This window comes from Sapajus apella, unplaced genomic scaffold (assembly GCF_009761245.1).
Source record: "Sapajus apella isolate SASKATOON/1434 unplaced genomic scaffold, GSC_monkey_1.0 scaffold51, whole genome shotgun sequence".
In the NCBI taxonomy this organism is placed as follows: Eukaryota; Metazoa; Chordata; class Mammalia; order Primates; family Cebidae; genus Sapajus; species Sapajus apella.
The window spans coordinates 2,142,212-2,169,177 of NW_022436991.1; the positions used below are offsets into that span (position 1 = coordinate 2,142,212).

Below are 26,966 nucleotides of genomic sequence, written 5' to 3' on the forward strand. Positions count from 1 at the left end.
AATCACTTGAACCCAGGGAGGGCAGAGGCTGCAGTGAGCCGAGATCATGCCATTGCACTCTAGCCTGGACAACATAGCGACACTTTGTCTCAATAAATAATAAATAAATAAATAAGAAGTTTTTAAATCTCCAGCTCCTGGCGTGAGATTTGGCACCTACTAGTGTGCTTGATAAAGGTTTGTTAATGAAACAAATAATTGCTATTTGATGACCTCAAATAGCAAATGACTCTCTCTACAAATGACCTCATTTAATTCTTATATCCCCTGGAGAGCCAGATGTTATTATTAACACCATCTTACCAATGAGGAAACAAGGGCTCAGAAAAGGTGGGTACAGTTCTCAAGGCTGCACAGTCAGTGGTTGAAGCAGGCTTTTTTTTTTTTTTTTTTAAAAAAGAGTGTCACTCTGTCATCTAGGCTGGAGTGCAGTGGCTCGATCTCAGCTCATTGCAACCTCCACCTCCTGGATTCAAGCGATTTTCCCGCCTCAGCTCCCGAGTAGCTGGGATTATAGGTGCACACCACCAAACCTGGCTAATTTTTATATTTTTTTAGTAGAGACTGGGTTTCATCATGTTGGCCAGGCTGGTCTTGAAATCCTGACCTCAGATAATCCGCCCATCTCGGCATCCCAAAGTGCTGGGATTCCAGGCATGGGCCACCGCGCCTGGCCTGAAGCAGGTCTCCAAGGCACCTCTCTCTCTGCCCTGTGAGCTTACACTCACAGCCATCACATTAGACTGGACACAGGTGGGCTTCAAGGCACGGTAGCCACTCCATGAACCTGGGAGGAGGCATTTACAGCAGGTGGGCTGCCCGGAAGCTGGAGGCTGAGCCCTCCGCTGCCCTGCATCTGTTGTAGGAAAAAGCCTCGTGAGCTGGGAGCTGATCTGGGAACGTGTGGTCTGAACTCCTGCTGCCCAGGCTTGGGGGCGGAGGGGGGGTTCCCTGTTCCCCAGGCTCAGCGTGCCAGCCCCCCCGCTGCAGTGGGGCTGGTGACAGATGCATTCCGAGAACAAGCAGACACCTCTGTGCTCACCCACTTTAATTAGGTGAAGGAGTCAGGTGATCCCATTAGGATCACCTGGAAATACCACGCCGGGCCTGTGCTCCACCCACACATGCTCCAAATCGCCGCCTGCCTGCTGCAACTACTGTTTGGTGAGCATTTCTTTATTTGTAGTTTTTAAAAAATTAAGCAGGTAATACAACCACATGGTAAATTTTTCAAACAGCACAAGAAGATACGTTATAAAAATCAGCTGGGCACAGTAGCTCACACCTGTAATCTCAGCACTTTGGAAGGCAGAGGTGGGAGGATCCCTTGAGTCTCAGAGTTCAGGACTAGCCCGGAGAAACATGGAGAAACCCCATCTCTATAAAAAATAAAAAATTAGCCAAGCAAGCTGGTGCATGCTTGTAGTCCTAGCCACTTAGGAGGCTAAGGTGGGAGGATCACTCAAAGTTGGAGGCTGCAGTGAGCCATGATAGTGTCATTCCACTGTAGCCCACCAGGGTGACAGAGTAAGACCCTGTCTCAAAAGTAAATACATAAATAATCAGATCTCGCTTTTATCACTGACCTGCAAGGCTACCTCCCCACAAATCATGACTATTTTAACTGTCTCTTGTGTATCCTCCTTCAATAAATGTTTTATTTCCGAAAGAGTGCAGTGGCACTATCACGGCTCACTGCAGCCTCGGATTCCCAGGCTTAAATGATCCTTATGCCACAGGCTCCCAAGTGAATGGGCCCACAGGCACGCACCAGCATGCCCAGCTAATTATTTTTATTTTTGTAGAGACAGGGTCCCTATGAAAATATGAATGCTCATGTCCAGGAATATTTATATCTAATTTTTAAAAACAGGCACACAATTTTTTTCTAGTTAATAAGACATTTTGGAAGTGGCTTCATAGCACAAAGAATGCTGCATTCTTTCCATGATGTTCATTCCATCATTTCCGTATTGGATGAATGAATGTCTGTGGTGTATGGGGTCATTTGTTATCACCAACAATGGCTCAATGAGCTCTTTACAGCCTCAGTCCTTGCTTTATGTGCAGTATATTCACATAAAAACAATTGCGTGTGGTGCAATTGCTGGATCAAAGACTAAGCTTTTTTTCTTTTTGTTTTGTTTTGTTTCTGTTTTTTTGAGACAGGATCTTGCTCTGTTGCATGAGCTGGAGTGCAGTGGTGTGATCATAGCTCACTGCAGTCTCCAACTCCTGGGTCAAGTCGTCCTCCCACTTCAGTCTCCCGAATAGCTGGGACTACAGGTGGGTGCCACTACACCTGGCTAATCTTTTATTTTTTGTAGAGATGGGGTCTTGCTGTGTTGCCCAGGCTAGATGTGTATTTTTTATTTTTACCTTTTTTGAGACAGTGTCTCGCTCTGTTACCCAGGCTGGAGTGCGATGGTGCGATCTCGGCTCACTGCAACCTTCTCCTCCCAGGTTCAAGCAATTCCCCTGTCTCAGCCTCCCAAGTAGCTGGGATTACAGGCACGCACCACCACACCCAGGTAATTTGTATATTTTTAGTAGAGATGAGGTTTCACCATGTTGGCCAGGCTGGCCTCTAGCTCCTGACAGATGATCTGCCCACCTTGGCCTCCCAAAGTTCGGGGATTGCAGGTTTGAACCACCACACCAGGACTGGATGTGTATCTTTAATTGCAATAGATATTGCCACCCAGTTTAATGTCACCAACTGATGATCTCCCAAGAATGTGTGAGTTTCTAAGACAGGTTCCACTTCACTCTGTTTGCTGATGTTTGGGTCCAGCTTGTCTCATGGAAATTCCACAAGTGTTCCCCTCACTCCAGCCAACGGCCCAACTCTAGGGAAATCCTCTCACACAAGTTATAAACCAGAATTATGAGTCTAGCTGGTAAAAGATCTTTCAAAAAATCATTTGCATAATATATAAAATAGTATACATAATATAAAAATATAAAATAATGCATGCTCACATGAGGGATTGAAATCCAATGGTGAAGGGAAATGTTTATGAAATAACGTTAAATAACAAAGGCAAAATGCAAAGAGTGGTTCTTAATCTTGGCTGGGCCCACTGGAATCCCTGGGAACTAGTGGAAAATATAGATGCCGAGACCCCCAAACCTGGGGATTCTGTTCAGTAGGCTAGGAATAGATAGAGCAAGAGCAAAAGCCAATAGTTTCAGCAAGCTTGCCGTGAGAGGCTATGCACCCACAAAATGTTATATATTCACTGTAATCTCAAATGCGATCAAAGAACAAAAAATAAGGAACCTAACCAAGAGTAAACAGTGCTTGTCTCCGGGTTTGGTGAGTCTGCAATGCATTTTTTCCTCTGTGTTTTGCTATGGTTTTCCAAACTTTCCTACTGAGAAATGATGTTTAGAAAATAAAAGAATGTTCTAAAAGTCTAGAGGCTCCCTCCCTCCCACCCTCCTTTCCTATTTTTTCTTCTCCTTTCTTCCCTCTTCCCTCTCCCCCAAACTTTCTTTCTTTCTTTCTTTTTGTGTGTGTGTGAGATGGAGTTTCACTCTGTCACCCAGGCTGATGTGCAGGGGCATCATCTCAGCTCACTGGAACCTCCCGCTGTTGGGTTCAACCGATCTTCCTGTCTCGGTGTCCCGAGTAGCTGGGACCATAGGCGTGTGCCACTATGCCCAGCTAAGTTTTGTATTTTTAATAGAGATGGGGTTTCACCATGTTGGCCAGGCTGGTCTCAAACTCCTGACCTCAGGTGATCTGCCCGCCTTGACCTTCCAAAGGGCTGGGATTACAGGCGTGAGCCATGGTGCCCAGCCCATCCTTTCTAATTCAGTTCAGATTGGAGAGGAGAGAGTCATGAAGATTGATGACAGCATGTGATCCTGAACTCTGTCCCTTTGCTGTAACGAGCATCACTGGGACAATTATCAACACTTGAATAAGGTCTCTGGGTGAGAGGTATAGGGAAGTTCTTTGTTCTAATATTGCAGTTTTTCTGTAAGTCGGAGGCCTCGAGGCTTCATGGAAGCATCTCCCCATCACTTTGCTGAGATAAGACTTTTTTGGCCAGGCGCTGTAGCTCACCCCTGTAATCCTAGCCCTTTGGGAGGCCAAAGCGGGAGAATCACTTGAGGTCAGGAGTTTTAGACCAGCCTGGGCAACATTGGGAGACTCCATCTCTACCAAAAATAGAAAAATTAGCTGGCCATGGTAGCATGCAGCTGTAGTTCCAGTTACTCAGGAGGCTGAGGTGGGAGGATGGCTTAAGCCCAGGAGGTGGAGGTTGCCGTGCACTCCCGAGTAGCTGGGATTACTGGCATGTGCCACCATGCCATGCTAGTGTTTGTATTTTTTAGTAGAGACAGGGTTTCACCATGTTGGCCAGGCTGGTCTTGAACTCCTGATCTCAAGTGATCCACCTACCTTGGCCTCCCAGAGTGCTGAGATTACAGGCATGAGCCACCATGCCCAGACTGGGTGAGACTGAGAATCTGTTTAAAAAAAAAAAATAGAATTGACCTTGACATGGCACCGTGATCTAATCTTCAAATCAATTTCCCCCAGAGTGTATCTCATAATAAAATTTTAAGAATTGTTCTGGTTCGGGATTCCGTCCAAGATTATCCATCGCATTTAGTGGTCATGTCCCTTTAATCTCATTTCACCTAGAGTGTTCCTCAGCCTTTCATGACATTGACATTTTTTTTTTTTTTTTTTTTTTGAGAGGGAGTCTCACTCTGTCATCAGGCTGGAGTGCTGTGGCTTGATCTTCTGCTGACTGCAACCTCTGCCTCCCAGGTTCAAGCGATTCTCCTGCCTCAGCCTCCAGGGTAGCTGGGACTACAGGCACGAGCCACCATGCCCAGCTAATTTTTGTATGTCTAGCAGAGATGGGGTTTCACCATGTTGGCCAGGACAGCTTCGATCTCTTGACCTTGTGATCCATCCACCTCAGCCTCCCAAAGTGCTGGGATTATAGGCATAAGCCTGTAATTTTTTTTTTTTTTTGGAAGAGTACAAACCACTTACTAGGTATTCGTCCCTAGATGCTCTTTGCCTGATGTGTTCTCGTTATTCAATTCAGGTTTTGCATCTTTGGCACGATGATAACAGGCTAATTTTGTGTTTTCCTTCGCATGCCAGGTGAAGCCCAGGATGTCGGTTTGCCCTGTTCTGACTCGTTCATGTTGATTACTCAATTAACAGTCCTGCCAGTTTTCTCCAATGTAAAGTTAGTAGTCTTTTCTTTTTTTTTTTTTTTTTAGAAAAAAAACACAGAGCTTTATTGTTCTCAACACCAGCGGCAGCGGTCTCTGTAGGACAGGGGAGTGAGTTCTGTTGACTGACAGGGATAGGTGGCTCCTACTTGCGGGCGATGAGCGGGTTCCGCAGGACCACAATGACTGAGTCCCCGCGCAGGAACATCTTGGAGATGTAGCGGTCTTTGTTGACTGGCTTGGACTTCTTCTTGCCCTTGCCGCTCTTGGGTACCTCAGTCCACATCTCCTTCACGTTCTCCAGCACCATGTTGCAGTGCCTATCAAAGGCCTTCACGCGGCCCAGGAGTTTCTTATTGTTGCGGCAGTTGATAAGCACTTGGGTGTTGTTTTTGACGGACTGAGTGAGCACAGAGAGAGAGTGGACCCGTGTTAAATTCCTCCTCCTCTCGCTTCTGCAGCTCCTCCAGGGTCATCTCACTCTTGGGCTTGTAGAGGAGGCTCATGTTGGTCACTAAGCTCTGGGTTCACTCCGGTTTCCTCCGCGTTGCTGCTCAAGTTAGTAGTCTTTTCTTGGTAATTGACAAGTAATATACAGGGAGATGTTTTGAGATCATGTAAATATCCTGTTTCTCACTAAACTTCCATCCTCTAATTTTTGCTTCCATGAATGAATCTCCACTGGAAAAAAAGTATTCTTAGGATGGTTGCACATTGTTACTGCATTCTTGAGAAGCCTAAAAGCAAGCGTGTATCAAAGGACCTTTGACGTCCTGGCTTTATTTCAAGGGGGATATCTCAAGGCAACAGGAAGAAATGTGAAGAAAGATTTAGATGCAAAGATTTTAATTGCAACAGTACTTATAAGAGCAAAACTTAGAAATAACCTAAGTTAAGCAATACAGTAAAGGAACATCAAGAAATACGAAGCAACCTGTAAAACAATGTTTTTGAAGAGATCTCCACCACATAATGCTTAGTAATATGCTAAGTAATGTAATATTTGGCTAAATGCAATGTGAGATGCTGGATTGGATGGTGGAACAGAGAAAGGGCATCAGTGGAAAAGCTGATGAAATTCAAGTACAGCCCATAGTTCAGTTAATAGTAATGTGCCGATATTAATTTCTCAGGTTTTATTTAATGAATGTATCATAGGCATGTAAGATATTCATATTGGGAGGACTGAGTGAGAGACAAAGGAGAATGGTCTCTACTGTCTTTGCAACTTTTCTGTAAACTTGGATTATTCCTAAATAAAAATGCCATTAAAAACTTAACCTGGAAGTGTTAGAAATTTTTTTTTTTTTTTTTTTTTTTCTTTTTCAGATGAAGTCTCGCTCTGTCTCCCAGGCTGGAGTGCAGTGGTGCGGTCTCAGCCTCACAACAACCTCCGCCTCCCAGGTTCAAGTGATTCTCCTACCTCAGCTTCCGAAGCAGCTGGGATTATAGGCGCCTGCCACCACGCCCAGCTAATTTTTGTATTTTTAGTAGATATAGGGTTTCACCATGTTGGCCAGGCTGATCTCGGCCTCCCAAAGTGCTGGGATTACAGGTGTGAGCCACTGCGCCTGGCCGTGTTCACTATCTTGATTGTCATGAGTGTATACAAGTATGAAAATATATTACACACATGAAACAGATGCTATTTAATTATGTCAATTACACCTTTTATGTCAATTATACCTTAATGGATCTCTTTTTTAAAAAAAGGGAAAAAATGCTGTATTCGTTAAGCTCCTCAATATGCTAAAGTATATGCATGGGAAACAGAAACTGGATGAAAAAATAGGAACATGTTAATGAATGTTGGTGTCTGTGACTAGTAGGATTATGAGTGATTTTAATTTTTATTTTACTTTATTATTTCTTGAGACAGAGATTTTCTCAGTCAGGCTGGAGTGCAGTGGTGCAGTCATAGCTCACTACATCCTTGAAGTCCTGGGCTCAAGTGATCCTCCAGTCCCAGCCTCCAGAGCAGCTGAGATTGCAGATGCATGCCACCACACCTGGCTAATTTTTTTATTTTTTTGTAGTGATGGGGTTTCGCCATGTTGCCCAGGCTGGTCTCAAACTCCTGGCCTCAAGCGATCCTCCCACCTCAGCCTTGAAAACGTTGGGATTACTTGTGAACCACCACACCAGGATGGTATAATTTTTATTTTTATAATTGGCTGTAGTTTTCAGATTCCCTATAATGGGCATGCAAGGCTTGAATACAGAGGGGACCCGCCGGGCTGATGTATGATAATAGATGATTGTTTCCCTGTACACAAAGTTTCTGGCTCGTGGTTGAGGGTGAGAACTGAGTCTCTCCCTTGCTTGTTAAGACAATGCAATAAAACACAAAGAAGAAAACCCATCAAAACTGAGACCTCTCCAATCTCCTGGTAACAAAGAGCCTGGAAATAGACACATGGAGACCGAGATCCAGGAGGAGGAGTCCTCTGTGGGGGTCAGGGTGGGAGAAGATGGTAGTCGATGCTTGCGAAAATGCTGATTCTCAGGCCCCACCAGCAGCAGCACTGGCTTTGGGGTGGGGCCAGGAGGTGTTTCTCAAGCACCCTGGCGAAGCCAACACAGGTGGTGGAGATCGAGGCTCCACCCTGGGGCCCGAGTTTGCCTCGGGCTTGCACAAAGCTGGGGCAGGTGTGGGTCATGTTAACTGGCCTCATTAATCTTCCAGTTTCAGGCCCAGCTGCTCCTGTCTGCGTTCTCCGCAGCCTCAGGAAGACGTTCCTGGAAGTCGGAGAGGTGAGTAGTCCCTTTCTCCTTCTCCACAGTCCTCAGACAAGCCATGTCCGTCTCCCTGGTGACCCAACCCTGGAGCAGGCCCCTAAGCTGTTAGTCAATCAGGGGACTCAGTTGGCTGTTGAAGTTCAGGAAGGAGAAGGAGCGAGGGGGTTGCTTGACAAAAGCTTGGTGTGGCAGGAAGAGGCAGAGGCAGAAAGTCTCGGGGGACAAAGGCCAGAGCAAGGCTGGATAGCCTTGGTCACAGTGAGCACGGCAGGGACAGACAAAAGACAGCGGCAAAGGCCAGAAGGTGGCTTTTTTTGTTGTTAGTTTTTTTGAGACAGCGTCATACTCTGTCAGGCGGCAGTGTGATGGTGCAATCTCAATATCTGCTCACTGTACCCTCCGCCTCCTGAGCTCAGGTGATTCTCCTGCCTCAGCCTTCTGAGAAGCTGGGATTACAGGTGCCCACCACCATGCACAGGTAGTTTTCGTATATTTAGTGGAGATGGGGTTTCACCATGTTGGCCAGGCTAGTCCCAAACTCCTGACCTCAGGTGATCCACCCGCCTCAGCCTCCCAAAGTGCTGGGATTACAGATGTGAGCCACCGTGCCTGTCCTGGAAGAAGCCTTTTTTAACGTAGGAGCTACACATTTGGGGCATTGTTCTTAGAGACAGTGTGGGCATGCAGAAAGCAGAGCAACAACCCCTCGGCTCTTCCCCTCTGTAGGCAGCTCCAGAGGCTGCTGCATCAGGGGAGCCCCCACCACTTCCTGGGTCATCATTCATCCCTGGAGACGGAAGGGTCTAAGTCCTGGTTCTGGCAGGCTCTATACTTGTGCCAGCTTCCCTCAAGCAGGCCCACACTGCTCCTTGCATCGAGACTAGGAAAGCACCGACTCCTCCCAGGCAGTCGTGACATAGAAGCCCGTTTGGGAGAGGGGCAGGTCTTGGCATCAGAAGCTTCACTGGAAGTAGAGAGAATGGGACCCCTGTTCATCAGCAGGTGTATCGGTGGCAGGGGGGTATGCCTTGGACATCAGCCACATCCCTGGTTCCTACACACTAGAGCCTGGTAGCAGCCCCTGAGTTGTGACAATGAAAGTGTCTCCAGACATTGGCAGGTGTCCCCTGGGGGACACAATCAATCCTGGCTGAAAGCGCTGACCCTAGAAAGATCCTCTCTGTGTTTTTTTTTTTTTTTTTTTTTTTTTGGACACTCTCCCCGGGTCATACACACTGGAGTGCAGGGGCGCCCTCTCGGCTCACTGCAGCCTCCACCTCCCAGGCTCCAGCAATCCTCCCACCTCTACCCACCCCCCCATAGCCCCCACTACCAAGTACCTGGGCCTGCAGGCATGCACCACTACATCCAGCTCATTTTTGTATTTTTTGGTAGAGATGAGGCTTCTCCATGTTGCCCAGGCTGTTCTCAAACTTCTGAGCTCAAGCGGTTCAACTGCTTGGGCCTCCCAAAATGCTGGATTATAGGCATGAGCCACGAAGCTGGCCAGGACAGATACTCCTGAGGCCTGAGGACGTAAATCATGGTGCTTGTCTGCTCAGAACCCTCCTAAGACTTTGGTCTCACTCAGAGTAACATCTGGGCCCTGAGCCTCTGAGTCATCTGCCAGCCATCCCCCGCCCTCACCACCCGTCTCACTGGTTCTGAAAGGCACCAGGCATCCCAGCCTCGGGGTCTCTGCCCCTGTAGTTCCCTCTGAATGTCCGTGCTGGGATGTTCTTGCCATCTTTGCTTTGCCCCTTGAAGCAGGGCAAAGGGATCCTCCATGCCCAATGGCTAAATGGAGAGAGAGCTTCACTGGCCCACCTCCTAGTCGCCAAGCTGTAGGCTTTCTTCTGAGTGGCCTTTGCTCAGATGTTTGTAAGCATTTTGCCCGGTGCCCGGCACATGGTGCAGTGTTTGACAGATGTTAACCTGCCACCATTACCTGCCAGATCTAGGCTCTTTGCAACATTCACCTTCCCCCAAAGACCAAATCAATCAGCATTCTGTCAAAATCACTCATTGTGTGCCTTTTTTTTTTTTTTTTTTTTTTTTTTAAACGGAGTCTTTTTCTGTCGCCAAGGCTGGAATGCAGTGGTGTGATCTAGGCTCACTGTAACCTCCCCCTCTGGGATTCAAGCTATCCTCCTGCCTCAGCCTCCTGGGTAGCTGGGACTACAGGCATCTGCCACCATGCCCGGCTAATTTTTGTAGTTTTAGTAGAGGCTGGGTTTCATCATGTTGGTCAGTTGACCTTGATCTCCTGACCTCATGATCCACCCTCCTCAGTCCCCCAAAGTGCTGGGATTACAGGCACGAGTCACCACACCTGGCCTCAATGTGTGCTTTTTTTTTTTTTTCTTTAAAGATTTCTCAGCCAGGTGCGTTGGCTCGTGCCTGTAATCCCAATACCTTGGAAGTTCAAGGCAGGAGAATCAGTTGAGCCCAAAAGTGTGAGACCAGCCTGGGCAACATAGTGGGACCTGTCTCTACAAGAAGTAAATATTCGCCAGACGTGGCGGTAGCGGCACTCTATGGGAGGCTGAGATGGGAGGATGGCTTGAGCCTGGGAGGTCCAGTCGGCATGGAGATATGATTGTACCACTGTACTCCAGCCTGGGCCACAGAGTGAGGCCTGTCTCCAAAAAAAAAAAAAAAAAAAAAAGAAAAATGTCTTTGTACAGTATCTGTTGAGCTTATGTCTCCCTGGTCTAATCCGAATATATTAGGCTATGCTGCAGTCACAGATGGCAACATCCCAGTGGCTGACCCACCCAAGCCGCCTCTTGACTCTGTCAATCCACTGAGTACGCTGCCCTCTATGCGGTGACTCAGGATCCAGGCGGGTTCTACCCTGGGATTCCACCCACTCAGCCTGTGGTTTCCAGGGAGGAAGCTGAGAGTCATGCCCCAACTTGGAAGTGCTTCAACCTGGAGTTGACACCTGTCACTGCCGTTTTGGACTGATCACATGGTCCCGGCTGACTGCAGGGGGCCTGGGAAGTGGCAAGTGAGGGAGGCAGCACTTGCAAGCGTGGTGATGAGTCAGCGTTTCTGACAGCCATCCACTAGGGATTTACCTCCTGGGAGTCAGAATTGTCAAGGAAAAGGTTGAAATAACAGGCACTACAGATAGAAAGAAGCCAAAGTGGGCTGTTTTCTGAGCCAGCTTTGAGGATGATAGCCCAGAAACATGGATTTAGTGCAAACCAAGAAGCCTGGAGTGGGCAGAGAAGCAAAAGTGACATTCTTATAATTCTGACTGGAAAGGTGTGACGGCTTGACGTGAGGAGGGGGCTTCCAGGTCCTACATAGATAAGCGACAAATGGTTGCATTCTTTTTTCTGTTTTTGAGATGGAGTCTTGCTGTGTCGCCCAGTCTGGAGTGCAGTGGTACAATCTCGGCTCATGGCAACCTCCACCTCCTGAGTTTAAGCAGTTCACCTGCCTCAGCCTCCCAAGTAGCTGAGAGTACAGGCACCTGCTGCCAAACCTCGATAATTTTTGCATTTTTGGTAGAGATGGGGTTTCACCATGTTGGCCAGGCTGGTCTCGAAATTCTGACCTCGGGTTGTCCACCCAACTCAGCCTCCCAAAGTGCTTTGATGACAGGCATGAGCCACTGTACTACCCAGCCACATTCTTTTGAGTTGCCTCTCCAAAGAAGGCAATCAGAAAAGCATTTTTCTCAGTGAGCAGAGGCATGACTTTGAATAGAATGGGAGGCAGGTTGGCCCTAAGCAGTTCCTGGCTTGACTTTTCCCTTGAGCTTAATGATTTCTTTTCCTTTCATAGTATATTGGATAAAAACTTGGTTGGGCGTGACGGCTCACACATGTAATCCCACCATTTTGGGAGGTCAAGATGGGCAGATTACCTGAGATCAGGAGTTCAGGACCAGCCTGGCCAACATGGTGAAACCCGTCTCTACTAAAAAGAAAACAAAAATTAGCCAGGTGTGGTGCCATGTGCCCGTAATCCCAGCTACTGGGAAGACTAAGGCAGGAGAACCAGTTGAACCTGGGAGGTGGAGATTACAGTGAGCCAAGATTGTGCCATTGCACTCCAGCCTGGGTGACAGAACAGGACTCAGTCTCAAAACTAAAGTTACAGGTATGAAGGCCTCTCAGGGTCTGCAGAGGGATAACTGAGTCTCTCCTGCCTTTGCCCTTCATCTGATAGGCAAGGTTGTGGTCATTGCACCTCTGTGAAATACCTGATGAATGCCAGCCTGACTGGCAAGGGCTCAGGTTTCATTCATAGGCTTAGTTCCTATTATCCATATGTCCAGCCTACAGCCTTCTTGGGCTGCTTTTTAAGAAATCGTTCGGGTTTTCCTTTTTCTGACAGGTTCACATCTGTCTTACTCATTTCTGTATCCCAGTTGCCTGAGCACACAGGAGGTGTCTTATAAATGGTATTTGCCTATAAGAATAAAGGAGAAAGTGTTCAAAGTGAACTCTAAGTGCAGGGTGTGGTGTAGTTCCCCCAACTCTGTGTTGACTTGCTTTGCAGTTTATGACATGCCATGGTTACCTTGGTTTTTGTTTTAATCTGTGAAATGCAAATGTCAGCACTTCAGCCATAGGCTTGGAAGAGACTTGCATGTGGGAATACAGGCAAATGCTTCGTGCGCTTCTGGAGCAAGGTGGGGGCCCAATGATCCCAACACAGTGGCCTCTGGAATGGCTTGTCATGAGTCAAGTGCATGGTAATGAAAGGACTCTTGGCCGGGCATGGTGGCTCATGCCTCTCATCCCAGCACTTGGGGAGGCCAAGGTGGGCAGATCACCTGAGGCCACGAGTTTGAGACCAGCCTGGTCAATGTGGTGAAACCCTATCTCTACTAAAAATATAAAAACTATCCAGGCATGGTGGTGGGTGCCTGTAATCCCAGCTGTGTGGAAGGCTGAGGCAGGAGATGGCTTGAACCCGGGAGGCAGAGGTTGCGGGGAGCTGAGATCATGTCACTGCACTGCAGCCTGGGCCACGAGTGAGACTCCATCTCAAGAAAAAAAAAAAAAGACTCAACACATTGTGGATTATACTCTGGTAGGGCCATGGACCCTTGAGACAAGTACCATGATCATCTCAGAGGAAGAGATGAGGCATGGGGTAAACACTGCCTGGTGGGCTTCCCCCTGCATCACCACCCTCCTGGGGAGGGAACAGAGTCTTTCACCAAATCCCAGCCCCACAGCTTCCTAAGCTGTCTGCCTTTGAGTGACTCACCTGTTCTCTGTAAAATGGTGATTACAGTTCAGACCTCACAAGTAGCTGTGAGAATTAAGTGAGCATCTATGTAAGGTACCTAGCACAGTAGCTGTTTACATAGATATGGGTAAGTTCCCGTGTGGGGCTTTTCTTCTTATCCCTTATGCCATCTTGGCCGAATGTCTGAGAAGATGCAATGTCCCAGGTGGGGTCCCGATGACCCCAGTCCTCAAGGAGCTCTGTGCACCATGTTGGTGACTGAGAGAGGGAGGTTGCACACACCATCAGGCCAGAACCATGGGGAAGGGGAGAGAGCATGGGGCCTGGGGTCAGTTAGCTCTGGTTCCAAGGACAAATGGCTCTTTGCATACTAATGCTGAGGTCCTAACATGTCCTTTTCTAAGCTTGTTTCCTGCATGTAAGTGGAAGGGGTACAGATGATTGATAAAATGCAAAGCGTTTAGCACACAGTCTACTTGATAAAAGGAGTCTGTTGCTTTTAGTTATCATTCTTATTCCCGTTGTTATTACAATTTACAGTGTGAGAACTCAAGAGGTGGCAGTTGACTAAGAACTGGGCTGTGCACCTCATGGCGAAAGTCACAGCAAGAACAGGGAAGATCGAGGGGATGATCAATCAGAGGAGGACTGGAAGGCACCTGTGGATGAGGCCAGGCGGGTGAGTCTGGAAACCCTGGTGAATATTGATCAGGGAGCGCCGTGGTGTCAGGGCTTGGGAGATTCCAAAAAGAGCTGCCTCCATCTGCAGCGGGACCTGGTTGGGCAGGTGTACGTGTTATAGAACTGCACCCTTCACTGTGGCAGCCACCAGCCACAGGTGGCTTTGATGCATTTGAAGAGTGGCCAAGGTTGGGTGGAGTGTGGTGGCTCAAGCCTGTAATCCCAGCACTTTGGGAGGCTGAGGTGGGAGGATCATTTGAACTAAGGAGTTGCAGACCAGTCTGGGCAACATGGTGAAACCCTGTCTCTCTACCAAAAATACAAAAATTGGCCAAGCATGTGTAGTAGCCGGGACCAAGTGCCTATGGTCCCAGCTACTCCAGGATGCTGAGGTGGGGGGATCGCTGAAGCCTAAGAGATGGGGGCTGCAGTGAGCTGTGATTGCACCACCACACTCCAACCTGGGTGACAGGGTGAGACCCTTGGTCAAGAAAAAAAAACGTGGCTGGTGTGACCAAGGAACTGAGGCTGGAATTGTATTAATTTTAACCACTCTTGTTTAAGTTGGAAGAGCTGTTACTCTTTCTGTTATTGGGAAACTTAATATGTTTGAAACAACTTGAGTATGTGAATGTTAACTTTGCAATGGAAAATTTTATGAAATTTACATTTGTAGTAAAAAAAAAATTGCGTCTGGATTGAGATACAGTGAGCCTAAGATACATACCAAATTTCAGAGAATTAGGACTTCTTTTTAAAAAAAATGAATAGCTTGTAAATGTTTGTAGTGACTTGCAATAATACTCTTGATTTACTGTGTTAAATAGATACAGTATTAAAATTACACTTGTTTCTTTTTAAATAGGATTTTAGTAATCTTAAGTATATGGCTTGTATGTTTTTCCTTTGGACAGTACTGCTTGGAATCGTTCATCCTACTTTGTCTTTGTCAACGTTAAGTATCTTATTTTCATTTTGGACCAGTTTGGTGGCCAAAAATAAATGATCTCACATTTGTTTAAATTTCTCCACCTGCCACCTGAGGTCAGACATGTTCTTGGGTCTGCTGGTTTAATTCTAGAAATTGTGTGCCTATTAATATAGAATTGTTGGTCTTTTCTACCTTGCTGTGTGGAAGATCTTTCTATATTGCATGTGCATTTATTGCTTTTTCAGATTTGTCTGCTTTTTGATTTTTGAATTTTATCATTTGATATAAAGAAGCTAAGGTTTTTGTGGCTGTACATACAAAATATTTTCTCTACGTTCAGGAATCTTTTTTTATGCTTTCATTTCTACCACTTGGCTAATTATTTCATCTGGACTTTTAGAATGTGATATGAAGTGAGTATCCAACTAATGGGAAATTTGGGGGGCAAAACAGCTTCTATTTTTAAATGGACTTTTAATTACTGTTTGTTCATCCTTTAGTCTTGAAAACAATCTTAAAAATCAAGACACAGTACTCTGTTACCAGCGGCAAATCCATAAACATCTACAGAGGAAACGTTCTTTTTTTTTTTTTGAGTTGGAGTCAAAAAAAAAAAAAAAAAAAGAGTTGAGCCTGATGCCCAGGCTGGAGTGCAGTAGTGTGATCTTGGCTCACTGCAACCTCCGCCTCCCAGGCTCAAACGATTCTGCTGCCTTAGTCCCCTCAGCAGCTGGGACTAGAGATGCATGCCACCATGCCCGGCCAATTTTTGTATTATTAGTAGAGACAGGGTTTCACCAGGTTGGCCAGGCTGGTCTCAAACTCCCGGCCTGAAGTGATCTACCCACCTCAGCCTCCCAAAGTGCTGGGATTATAGGCATGAGACACCATGCCTAGCCAGAAGAAAGAATTTGACCCAGGGGCATATGGCAGAAGAAGAGACAGACCGAGGCAAGTTTTAGAGCAGGAGTGAAAGTTTATTAAAAAGTTTTAGAGAAGGAATGAAAAGAAGTACATCTGGAAGGAGGCCAAACAGGTAACTTGAGAGATCCCGCGTACCGGCTGACCTTGGACTTGGGATTATATGTTGGCATGCTTCTGGGGTCTTGGGTCCCTTCTTCCCTTCCAAAAAAAATTAGCTAGGTATGGTGGCATGTGTCTTGTAGTCCCAGCTACTCAAGAGGCTTAAGTAGGAGTATGTCCAGTGGCATGGACAGTGCCACTTTAACAAACTTATTTGTAAAAGTCTGTAACGGCACAAAGTCGTAAATATTTGCCTGTATTTCCTTATATTTAGATAGTTCGAGGTTTCGCTAAAAGTTACTTTGGTGTGTGATGGCCTAGTGTTCCGACATACTGATTTTTCTGGATGCATGGGCCATTGTCTCAAGACTATTGAAGAGTCTTTCTCTGCTCATTTAACATTTAAAAACATACATAACAGTTAACATATGTTAAACACCCCCTTTAACATAGGCTAAACCTCTGTGTCTGTACCCAGGTTTGCATTCTTTCATTGCTTTGTATATTCTTGCCCTGGTTTCATATAGCTTTGTGATGTGTTTTTGGTATCTAGTGGCAAAAGTTTCTCTATCTTTTTCCTTCCCAAAATTGTCCTAGCTCTTCTTCTGCGTTTCAGAGTAAGTTTTTCAAATTGTACAAAGAATTGACATGGGACTAGGGTTGTGATGTATTAATTTCATAAGATTTGGGAAGAATGGACTGATGTAATTGAGTCTTTTTCCTTCACAAGGATGATATGTCTCCATCTATGTAAGTCTCCTGTCATTCAGTAAAGATTTACAGCTTTCTATATATAGATCGTTTAAAATAAGGCTTAGCTTTGTGACTGTTTTTAAAAAAGCTTCCTGTTATATCTTTGACTTGCTTGTTCGTTTCTGTGTTGATATAGTGGGGCTACTCTGCTCAACGTAAACATAAACGTTTGTCAGTTTGTTTCCTGAGCATTTTCTAGCTGGAACAATTATATCATCTGTAAATAACTGCAATTTTGTATCTCCCTGCTTCTTAAAATTCTTATTACATAAGCTACCACCTCCAGTGCAATTTTGAAAAGTAGCAATGGGCAGGGTGCAGTGACTCAGGCTTGTAATCTCAGCACTTTAGGGGAGAGGATGGCTTGAGCCTAGGGGTTCAAGACCAGCCTGGGCAGCATGGCAAAACCCTGTCTCTGCAAAAACTACAAAAAAAAAAAAAAAATTAGCCAGGTGTGTGGCATGTGCCTTGTAGTCCCAGCTACTCAAGAGGCTGAAGTAGGAGGATCCTTCCAGCCTAGGGAGGTCGAGGTAGGGGAATCTGAGCTTGGGGAGGTTGAGGCAGCAGTGAGCCATGATTGTGCCACTCCACTCCAGCCTGGGCAACAGGAGACTTTGTCTCAAGAAAAATAAGCAGTAATGATAGCATGCATCTTTGTCTTGTTATTTTTAAAAAATTATAACTTGGGGCCATTTTAAGCGTATTAATTCAGTTCCCATTGATCAGAGATTTACTTATATCATGCTGCTCTATCTATCCAAGCTTTACATTACATTTTAATATAGATGGATGAGTCATCTGATGGTCACTTTTTTCTTTATTGCCTTCTCTTATGATGTCTTTTCTCATGTTTAAACATGAGAACAGTAGCTTGGTTTGGCATAAAATTGTCAGGTCATGGCTCAGTCCTTTAAACTTTGCTCTATTCTGGATTAAAAAAAAAAAAATGGCCTGTTAACATTTTCTTATCCTGGATATATGCAGAATTGTTGAACCTCATGATACAAGAACTTTGCCAAGCTAGAGAACTCCTTTCACCAGTTTTGTTTATCCTTTCTGATCTGTAAAATGAAGAGTATTTTCAGCTCCAAGTTTCATAAGCTATGTCCTTGTTAATTCTGTTTTAATTACTCGGAAAAGCATCAGTTTCATGATTCACTCTTTCTTGTCCTTCATATTCGTTACCGTCTTTTTGGGTCTTCTCCTTTATAGCGTTTTCTGGTCTGTGGCCCTTTTTTTCTGCTTTATGGGACAAATGGACTTTCTAATGTTATTTCTGTTCATTATCTCCAATGCTGAGTTACTGACTACCCCAACCACCCACCCCCAGCTTTTTTTTTTTTTTTTTTTTTTTTTTCAGACTCCAGTGGTATGATCACAGCATTCACCTCCTAGGCTCAAGTGATTCTCCTAAGTATCTGAGACTATTGGTGCATGCTACCATGCCTGGCTTTTAAAGTTTTGTAGAGACAGGGTCTTGCTATGTTGTCTAGTGTTAGATGTAAAATTTTCAGTGCCACAAAAGAAGTAGCACTCACAGATGAAGTAGCGGCTCACAGATGTAACAATGGTGAGTGCATACCTGGACAAGGGAGGGGAAAGGGGTTCTTATTTCTGATGGAGTTCACCCCTCCTGCTGTGTTGTTCCCCTGTTGGCTGGGGTTAGACAGCACATTCTAGACTAATTCCAACTGGCTATTTTAAAGGGAGCGGTGGAATGAGACAGAGTGGTGGAGTATGTATTTTGGTGGGAAGGACGGTTATGGATAGGTGAGAGCAGTAACCAGGGGTCAAAGCAGATGACTGGAGCAGGTGACCGGAATGGGTCAGGATGGAGCAGGGGATGGAGGAACAGATGTGAACTACTGATTAGAACTGGTGAAAAAGGTTTTTTACTGAAACTGCAAGTTAAACTTCAAAATGGAGAATGAAAGAGTGAGAGAGCTGAACATACTGACACATGGATTCTTTGAAGAGAAAGTTGAGGTTCACTGTATCTAACACTGGGATGGTCTCAAACTCCTGGAGAGTGATCCTCCTGCCTTGGCCTCCCAAAGTGCTGGGATTGTAGGCATGAGCCACCACCCCTGGCCTGACCCTCTCTTCAGTGCATTCACGTCTTCTGTGACAAGGTTTTCTTTTAATTTGGGGGAATGGCTCTTTTTAGGCAAAAACAAGATTTCTTAGTCTTTTTCGGTGATAAGAATGTCTTACAAGTATGATAATGGATTATATGTGCACATCATGACTCGGATGCTTTGATAGGCATCATCTGATTTGATTACCACAGTCACGCATTAAAGAGATTAGTGTATCCTTTTTCAAAGGATACACTAAGAGGTGAACTAATAATGTTCTGTAGCTACTGAATGTTGTAATTGGTAAGTTAAAGTAGAGAGCCGTTAACTCCCAGTCCCCATATTGGCTGACCACTGAGTTGCCTGGGCGGCTTCCTAAATGCATTCTTGCTGGAGTTCTATTCACTATATCTGCCTACAGAAAGTAACTGCAGGTGCATGTGGAAGGCAGGAGGCCCGAGGGTTCAAGAGCAAAGGCTCTAGACTCGAAGCATGTGGCACACATCTGCAACCCTGAAAGTCTGAAACAGATTTCAGTTAATCTAGAAAGTTTATTTTGCCCAAGTTGACATGCCCATGACACAGCCTCAGGAGGTTCTGATGACATGTGCCTGAGGTGGTCAGAGCACAGCGTGGTTTTGTCCATGCTAGGGAGACAGGAGACAGCAATCAATATATGCAAGATGAACATTGGTTAGGCCTGGAAAGGCAGGGCAGGTCTCCAAAACCAGGACAACTCAAACCAAAGGTGGGAAGGTGTGAGCTCCAGAGGAGACTTCCAGGTCCTAGGTAGACAATAGAAAAATGGTTGCATTCTTGTGAGTTTCTGATGAGCCTTTCCAAAGGAGGCAATCAGGTGTGCATTTTTCTCAGTGAGCAGAGGTGTGACTTTGAATAGAATGGAAGGTAGATTGGCCCTAAGCAGTTCCAAGCCTGACTTTTCCCCTTAGTCTTGAGTGATTTGGGGTACCCACGATATCTTTTCCTTTCACACATCTGAGATTGCCTACTGTGTTACTTGAGCCTCCACATCTGTAAATGGAGAATGATGGTGCCCAGGGAGAGTGGTAATTAGTAATAAGATAATCCATATAAATCATAATACCCAGCACACCGTAAATACTGAAACTCTGCCTTTATTTAATTACAGCCATTACCATTACTGTTGCTCCAGAATCCTTTGGAACACAAATGGACAAGTCACATTTAGACCTTTGACCTCTTTGCCAGTCCTTTCCTTCCTCTCCATTGATTATCTCCCATTTGGGAAACATGCATAACATTCATAAAGGTTTATAAAAGTTTTCGTTTCTTTGTTTCTTAAGAGATGGAGTCTTGGTATATTGCCCAGGTGGGTCTCGAAATCCTGGACTCAAGCAATCTGCCCACCTCAGCCTCCCTAAGTCCTGGGATTACAGGCATGAGCCACTCACTGCACCTGGCCAAGATGTTTTTTGTTTTTTTAATGTAACTTACATTTTGTTAAATACTTAGATGATGGTAATTTATGGAGTTTATTACCCTGAGTCCAAAGCTAACTTGGCTGGCTCTGAAATTTGAGGTATGTTCATGAGAAAACTAGGACTCATGCATCAAGATTTTAGTATACGTGGTTAAACACTCATTGTTATTGAAGAATCAATATTCTTTCTCCATGATTTCAAGCTACAAACTATTATTGCATAACCTCGTCCAAAAACAGCCCAAGTGCCTCAGAAGGGCAGACGAGCATGATCACAGCTTTGGCTCTGAGCCTTTCTCTTTGGAGAGTGGATTCCAAACATAGTGGCTGCCAGAAGGCTTCTCATGGACCAAGAGGTGGTGGAGGGCATGGAAGGAAAAGAGACGAGCATCATGTCTTGGTCTCTGTCCCTCAGCCCTTGAGTTCAAAGGGCAGAGGTATCCAAAGTTTGTCCAATTAATAAATTATTAACATCTGCTGGTCTGCCACTGTTCTCCCTGGGAGCACAGCCAAGATCTATATCTCCTATTCCTCCCCCTCTCTCTGGCTTGATCTGTGGTTTTCATCTAATTAGCAAAAAATTGCATTGAAATGACAATCTCAAGGCTGAAGGAGACTTTAACCTCAAGCACCATGTAGCCCAGTGATATTTTGTGTGTGTGTGGGTGAAGGTTGGGGAGATGGGGAGGAGGAGTAAGCAGCTTTCTGGTTCTGTTGTTGTCAGAGGCATCTGAACCAGAGCAACGGCAGTGAGGGTTCGGAAAATGAGGCTGGGACTTGCCCGGCTGCATTCTGGAGTGTATCTGGAGTGTAAGGTATCCCCAGCCTCTAGATGCTTATGGTTAAGGGAACAGATTCATAACACTAAAGAGACCCAGACTTGGGAGTGTCCTGGTATCCCGGTATCTTGAACAGAAGTGTTATATGTAAATTTTCATTGCCTCAAAAGAAGTAGCACTTGAATATAAATTTTCTCAGCAAGGCAGTTTACTTCTATAGGAGGGTGCATCTCACCAATGGAGCGATGGTGAGCATGCACCTGGACAAGGGAGGGAAGGGGTTCTGATTCCTGACAGAAGTCGCCCCTACTTCTGTGTCATTCCACTATTATTAGGGTTAGACCACACAGTCTAAGCTAATTCCAATGGGCTATTTTAAAGAGAGCAGGGGTACCAGCTGGGGTGCTGGAGTGGGTAGTTTGGTAGGAAGGACGGTTACTGGACTGGTTAGAGCAGGTGACCAGGGATGACTCAGGTCAGAGCAGGTGACCAGGGGAGCAGATGTGAACTACTAATTAGAATTGGTGGGAAAGTTGTTTACTGAAACTAGAGGCAAGGGGGTGAAGAGGACCAGGAAGTTAAACTTTAAACTGGAGAATTAAAGAACAAGAAAGCTGAACATACTGACACACTGATTCTTTGAAGAGAGACTTGGAGTTCACTCTAACAGAAGCATTCCTAATTTTTACGGAGATTAAAAAAATTATTCCTTTATCACAAATCCTTGTAGCAGAGCATTTCTTTCCCCATGATCTCTCTCTCTGTTTTTGTTTTTTCTTTTTTAAGACAGAGTCTTGAACTTTTGCCCAGGCTGGAGTGCAGTGGTGCAATCTCAGCTCACGGCAACCTCCACCTCCCAGGTTCAAGTGTTTATCCTGCATCAGCCTCCTGAATAGCTGGGATCACAGACACACGCCACCACCCCTGGCTAATTTTTATATTTTTTAGTAGACATGGGGTTTCACCATGTTGGCCAGGCTGGTCTTGAACTCCTGACCTCAAGTGATTCACCCACCTCAGCCTCACAAAGTGCTGGGATTACAGGCATGAGCCACCATGCCGGGCCCCACATGATCTTATTTATCTTATATAAAGGAGTGTTGTACCGAGGGTGGACACATTTCCCCTCTTACTTTCAGGAACACCCTACTCTACGGAGTAACCGTACTTTGACTACGTTACTTCCTTAATGAATTTGCTTTTGCTTTGCACTGTGGACTCGCCCTGAATTTCTTGTACGAGATCCAAGAACTCTCTCTTGGGGTCTGGATCGGGACCACTCGCCTGTAGCATTGTTGTCTCTCTTTTTAACCAAAGCAGCCTCCCTTATCAGTTTATTCTAACTGCATTTGTGTGTGGAGCCCTAAAACCGGCTGGCATGTCCAGGCCCCTTAAGATCTAGGTAATATTTGGTGAGTAATCTCCCATTCCATGGGTTTTTAGAAATTAAAAGTATCCTCCAAGATTTTCCTAAACCCCAGCTGCTTCTAACATGATCATTATTACAGGAAAAGGTTCCTGATCCAGACCCCAAGAGAGGGTTGTTGGATCTGACAAAAGGAAGAATTCAGCGCGTGTCTGTTGAGTAAAGTCAAAGCAAGGTTATTAGAAAGGAAAGGAATCAAGAATGGCCACTCCATGGACAGAGCAGCCCCGAGGGCTGCTGGTTGCCCTTTTTTATGGTTATTTCTTGATGACATGCTGAACAAGGAGTGGATTATTCATGCCTTCCCTTTTCAGACCATATAGGGCAACTTCCTGACACTGCCATGACATTGGTAAGCCGTCTCCGCGCTGATGGAAGTGGAGCAGTGAGGACGACTCGTCACCATCTCGGTTTTGGTGGGTTTTGGTTCCTTCACTGCAGCCTGTTTGATCACAGGGTCTGCATGACTGTATCTTGTGCCACCCTCCTGTCTCATCCTGTGACTAAGAGTGTCTTAACGGTCTGGGAATGCAGCCCAGTACTTTCAGCCTCATTTTACCCAGCTCCTATTCAAGATGGAGTTGCTGTGGTTCACACGCCTCTGACTTCGTCACCCCACTGGAAATTCTTACTTAGGCTGAAGGGGTCAGCAGACAGCCTGGGCCACCTTGTGTCCCCATACTGTGCTGGGTGGAGGGTACCGCCTCTAGAAGACTTTGTCTGTCGGGCCTCTAATACTCAGCAGTGACTTTGCAGGATCATCTCACTGCGCAACAGATCACTACCCCAACAGGAGCGTCGAAGCCAAGACTGGGTCAGGCCCAGCGGAGCATAATGAAATGAGAATAGGCTTTCATGTTAGAATCCAGGCTGTGTGATCTTCAGCAACTTCCTTAACTTCTCTGAGCCACTTCATTTAATCTGGAGAATGGGGCTAAATCGTTGCTTTTGAGTTACTCTGAGGTAAATGTAAGGCACCTGATATGCAGTAAAGAACAAAGGGAAATACCTTTATTCGATCTTCAGCACAAAATGTGTTCATTTTCTTACCATACCTCCCTTCCTTCCCCGCTTTCTGAAGGACAGAGGACAAACACCTCATTGTTTCAGATCTAACATGCAACCCCATCCCCACGACTGGCTTTCAGTAGATTATTTGCAGGGTTGCAGAGGTCAGCAAACTTTGGCGTGCCTGTTTGGTAAATAAAGGTTAATTGAACACAGCCATGTCCACACGTCAGCGTTGAATAGTTGCAGTGAGAATCTCATGACCTGCAAAGCTTAAAATACTTACTCTTTGGACCTTTAGAGAAAGAGTTTGCCATCCTCTGGCTTACGGCAGTTATTTTTACCAGAGCTGGGATTCAGGCTAGCCTCAGTTTGTCCAATTAGATCTGCATTCAGTTGACCGAATCAGCTAACAAGAGTTCATTGCTGTGGACCCATGGTGTGCCTGGAGAGGGGAGTGTGCGTGGGGTGGTCACAGCCTTGATCCACAGCCCTGCTTCCAGGAAGCTTTCTGTCTGCTTGTGTGGATACACAAGGCATGCTGGGCGCGGTGGCTCACGCCTATAATCCCCACACTGGGGGAGGCAGAGGCAGGAAGATTGCTTGAGCTCAGGAGTTGAGACCAGCCTCAGCAACGTGGCAAAACCTCATCTCCACTAAAAATACAAAAATTAACCAGGCATGGTGGCATGTGCCTGTAATCCCAGCAACTGGGAGGCTGAGGAGGGAGGATTGCATGAGCCCAAGAGGCGGAGGCTGGAGTGAGCTGTGATTGCACCATTGTACTGCCACCTGGGTAACAGAGCAAGACCCTTTGTCAAAAATAAAAACAAAGCCATGAGAGCCACAGGCCAGAGCTTTAATCTAGACTTGTGCACTGATTTGCTTCAGCCTTTTAATGTGTCTGGGCCTCATTTTTCCCATCCATGAAATGGCAACAGTAATAGGAGCCACTCTCCCCCCCCATACCATCACTGTAAAAACTGAAGGAGTTATTTTTCTTCTAGAAGTTCTTGATTTGAACAGCATTTGGGGAACACGTGATCTCTCACTTCACGTCCACTCCCAACTTTGCCTGGAAAATGCGTTCACCCCTGGAATGACTTGGGGGACCCCCCTCGGGTCCATCTGTCCTCGGGCCAGCCTTTCCGCCTCAGTTCCTCCTTTTCCCCACCTGTATTGCCTGCTCTGGCCAGCTCATCATTGTCTCATGACTGGGCCTCTGCCTGGAGCCCCCCTCCCACAGACCCCCAGTGCTGACCAGCTGCTGCAGGTGACCGCATTCTCGCTCAGAAGACCAAGGACCACTCTCTAGGTGGAAACCATGGGAACAGCATCTGCCTGCTAAGGGCATCAGCAAGGACACCTGGGTCCCTGCAGCCCAGACCTTGAGAGGGCTGCACTTTAAACTAAATTGGGGTCACCGAGTCTACATCTGTCCCAGTCCCTCCCTTTCCCCAAAGCCCTGGAGCAGATGGCGGTCATTTTCCTCCATTCCCCTCCAGCCACTCCTCATTAACAGGCACTTCCTCCGCTGGGGCCTCTCTCAGCAGATGGTAAACAAGGACCCTGTTCATGTCAAATGTTCCTGCGGGGACAAAGGAGGAACTTTAAAGAATGTCAGCAGTTTTGGGAGTCTGTTGTTGAGGGGAGGACGTGATGGAAGGGACGTTCCACCCCCATACCTCCTTTATCCCGTCCCTACCCTGAGTCCGAGAGGGCAGCCACCGTGGCCGCTCCTGGGATCCGTCCTTCTGTGCTTCTCCTGCATGGGGGCCCTGGGCTGGCTTCTGGGCCCACCCGCGTGGATGCTGCCGTAGCTGCCTGTCGGGGCTGCTTGCATCTGCTTTCATGTTCCAGTCAACCCCACAGCAGCAAAGTGGGATTTACGAAAGGGGGCCTGGAGGAGGCCAAGCGCCATCCCCTTGCTCCTGTTTCCTGACACTGCTCACGACGCACCTCCCTCCCCCTGGAGGCAGCCAGGGCGGAGCAGCTCTCCCTGCACCTTGGGCACTGCCCCAGCCCTTCAAAGGTGCTAATCCCTGGAACCTATGAGTGTTACCTTGTAGGACAAAAGGGATTTGGTTAGCAGCTGTGATTAAGGCATCTGAGATGGAGATTATTCTGAATTCTCCAGGTGTGTCAAATAAAATCACTCTGTCTTGGAGACGGTCTTGCTCTGTCACCCAAGCTGGAGGGCAGTGTCATGATCTTGGCTCATGGCAACCGCCGCCTCCTGGGTTCAAGTGATGCTCCTGCCTCAGCCTCCCGAGTAGCTGGGTCTACAGGCGCATACCACCATGCCCGGCTAGTTTTTGTGTTTTTAGTACAGACAGGGTTTCACCATGTTGGCCAGGCTGGTCTTGAGCTCCTGACTTCAGGTGATCCGCCCCCTTGGCCTTAATCACAGAAGCTCCTACAGGCAGAGAGCCTGTCTCAGCTGTGTTGAGAGAGATGCCACAGGGACCTGAGAAGTGCAGCAAAGCTGGGGGAGAGATTCTGAAGTGAGAGGGGCTACCTTCATCTGGCTTTGCAGATGAAGCAAAGAGCCTACAGCCCAAGGAATGCTTTAAGCTTCTAAGTCTGCTCCCGTTACAGCAGCAATAGGAGCCTAATACAGTGTTCTACCTGGGGACGGAGTCTTCAGGGAATCGGGCAACAGGGCACATAGGTCTTCCACTTCTCTAGACGGGATCACTTTGCTCTCTTTCAGAAGTCTGAAATGAGTCTCTCAGGGATAAAATCAAGGTGTCGGCTGCGTCCCTTTAGGAAGTTCCAGGGGAGGCTGTTGCCTTTTTTCCAGCTCCTAGAGGCTATATGCGTTCCTTTGGCTTGTGGCCCCTTCCCTCCTCAAAGAGCATCTCTTGGCAGTGACTTCCTCTGCCTTTCCCTTCTATTTCTAAGGGGCCCTGTGATGCTGCTGGGCACACCCAGCTAATCCAGGATAACCTTCCAATCTCAGTCAGCTGGGTGGCAGCCTTGATCTCGTCTGTATCCTTCATGCCCCCTTGCCATCACAAGATCCTTAGGGTGTTGCTTCACCAGCTAGAGATCCCTGTGGCCAGCGGTGCCTTCTACCTGAGCATTGCTTGCACCCACTGGGCTCATTCCGCCCACTTGGCCCAGCAGGCTGCACTTGGCTCATGCCACTGCCCAAGGTCCCATACCTGCCGAGGGTGAGCCAGGCCTGTTGGCTGCTGCGGCGGGGCAGGCAGCTGCGGGCACTGGCACAGGTGTGGGCTCTGTGCAAGGCTGTGGGCGGACCAGATGTACCACACATGGCTTCCGCTATGGGTTCCTGCATCTGAATGGGGGAATGTAGTGGCACCCGGAAGCTTGGAGACACCAGGAACTGCTGAGCCCCAAAGACGGTGTCACAGCCCTGGTTTGGGGAGCCCTAGGTCTGGGTTCCCTGGAGGGTCCACAGCTCTGCTCTTCTCGTCGCCTGCACTGTGGCAAGTTAGTGGGGGGTGGGGGGGTGTTTCAGCCTTGTTTGTGTCACAGCTCTTTCAGTCCCAGCATTCAGTGGGTCCCAAGTTCTTGTCCTGTGTCCTGGAAGAATGAGGTACATGGACAACTGGAGGGTGAGCAAGGTGGAGAGGAGCTTCACTGAGCAACAGAACAACTCTCAGGACACCAGCAGTGGGTAGCTTCCTTCCGA

At 46.8% G+C, this 26,966-nt stretch overlaps 1 long non-coding RNA gene and 1 pseudogene across 2 annotated transcripts; one reads left to right on the forward strand and one right to left on the reverse strand.

Moving 5' to 3' along the window:
• The first annotated feature begins 607 nt into the window (after nt 1–607).
• Nucleotides 608–6,496, forward strand: LOC116526731. The gene is made up of 3 exons (XR_004258241.1): nt 608–1,164; nt 5,135–5,229; nt 5,775–6,496. It is a non-coding gene; the product is annotated as an uncharacterized LOC116526731 (long non-coding RNA).
• LOC116526729 lies at nt 5,233–5,729 on the reverse strand (annotated as a pseudogene). The gene has a single exon (XR_004258240.1). The product of XR_004258240.1 is annotated as a small nuclear ribonucleoprotein Sm D2 pseudogene (transcript).
• Nucleotides 6,497–26,966: the final 20,470 nt, after the last annotated feature.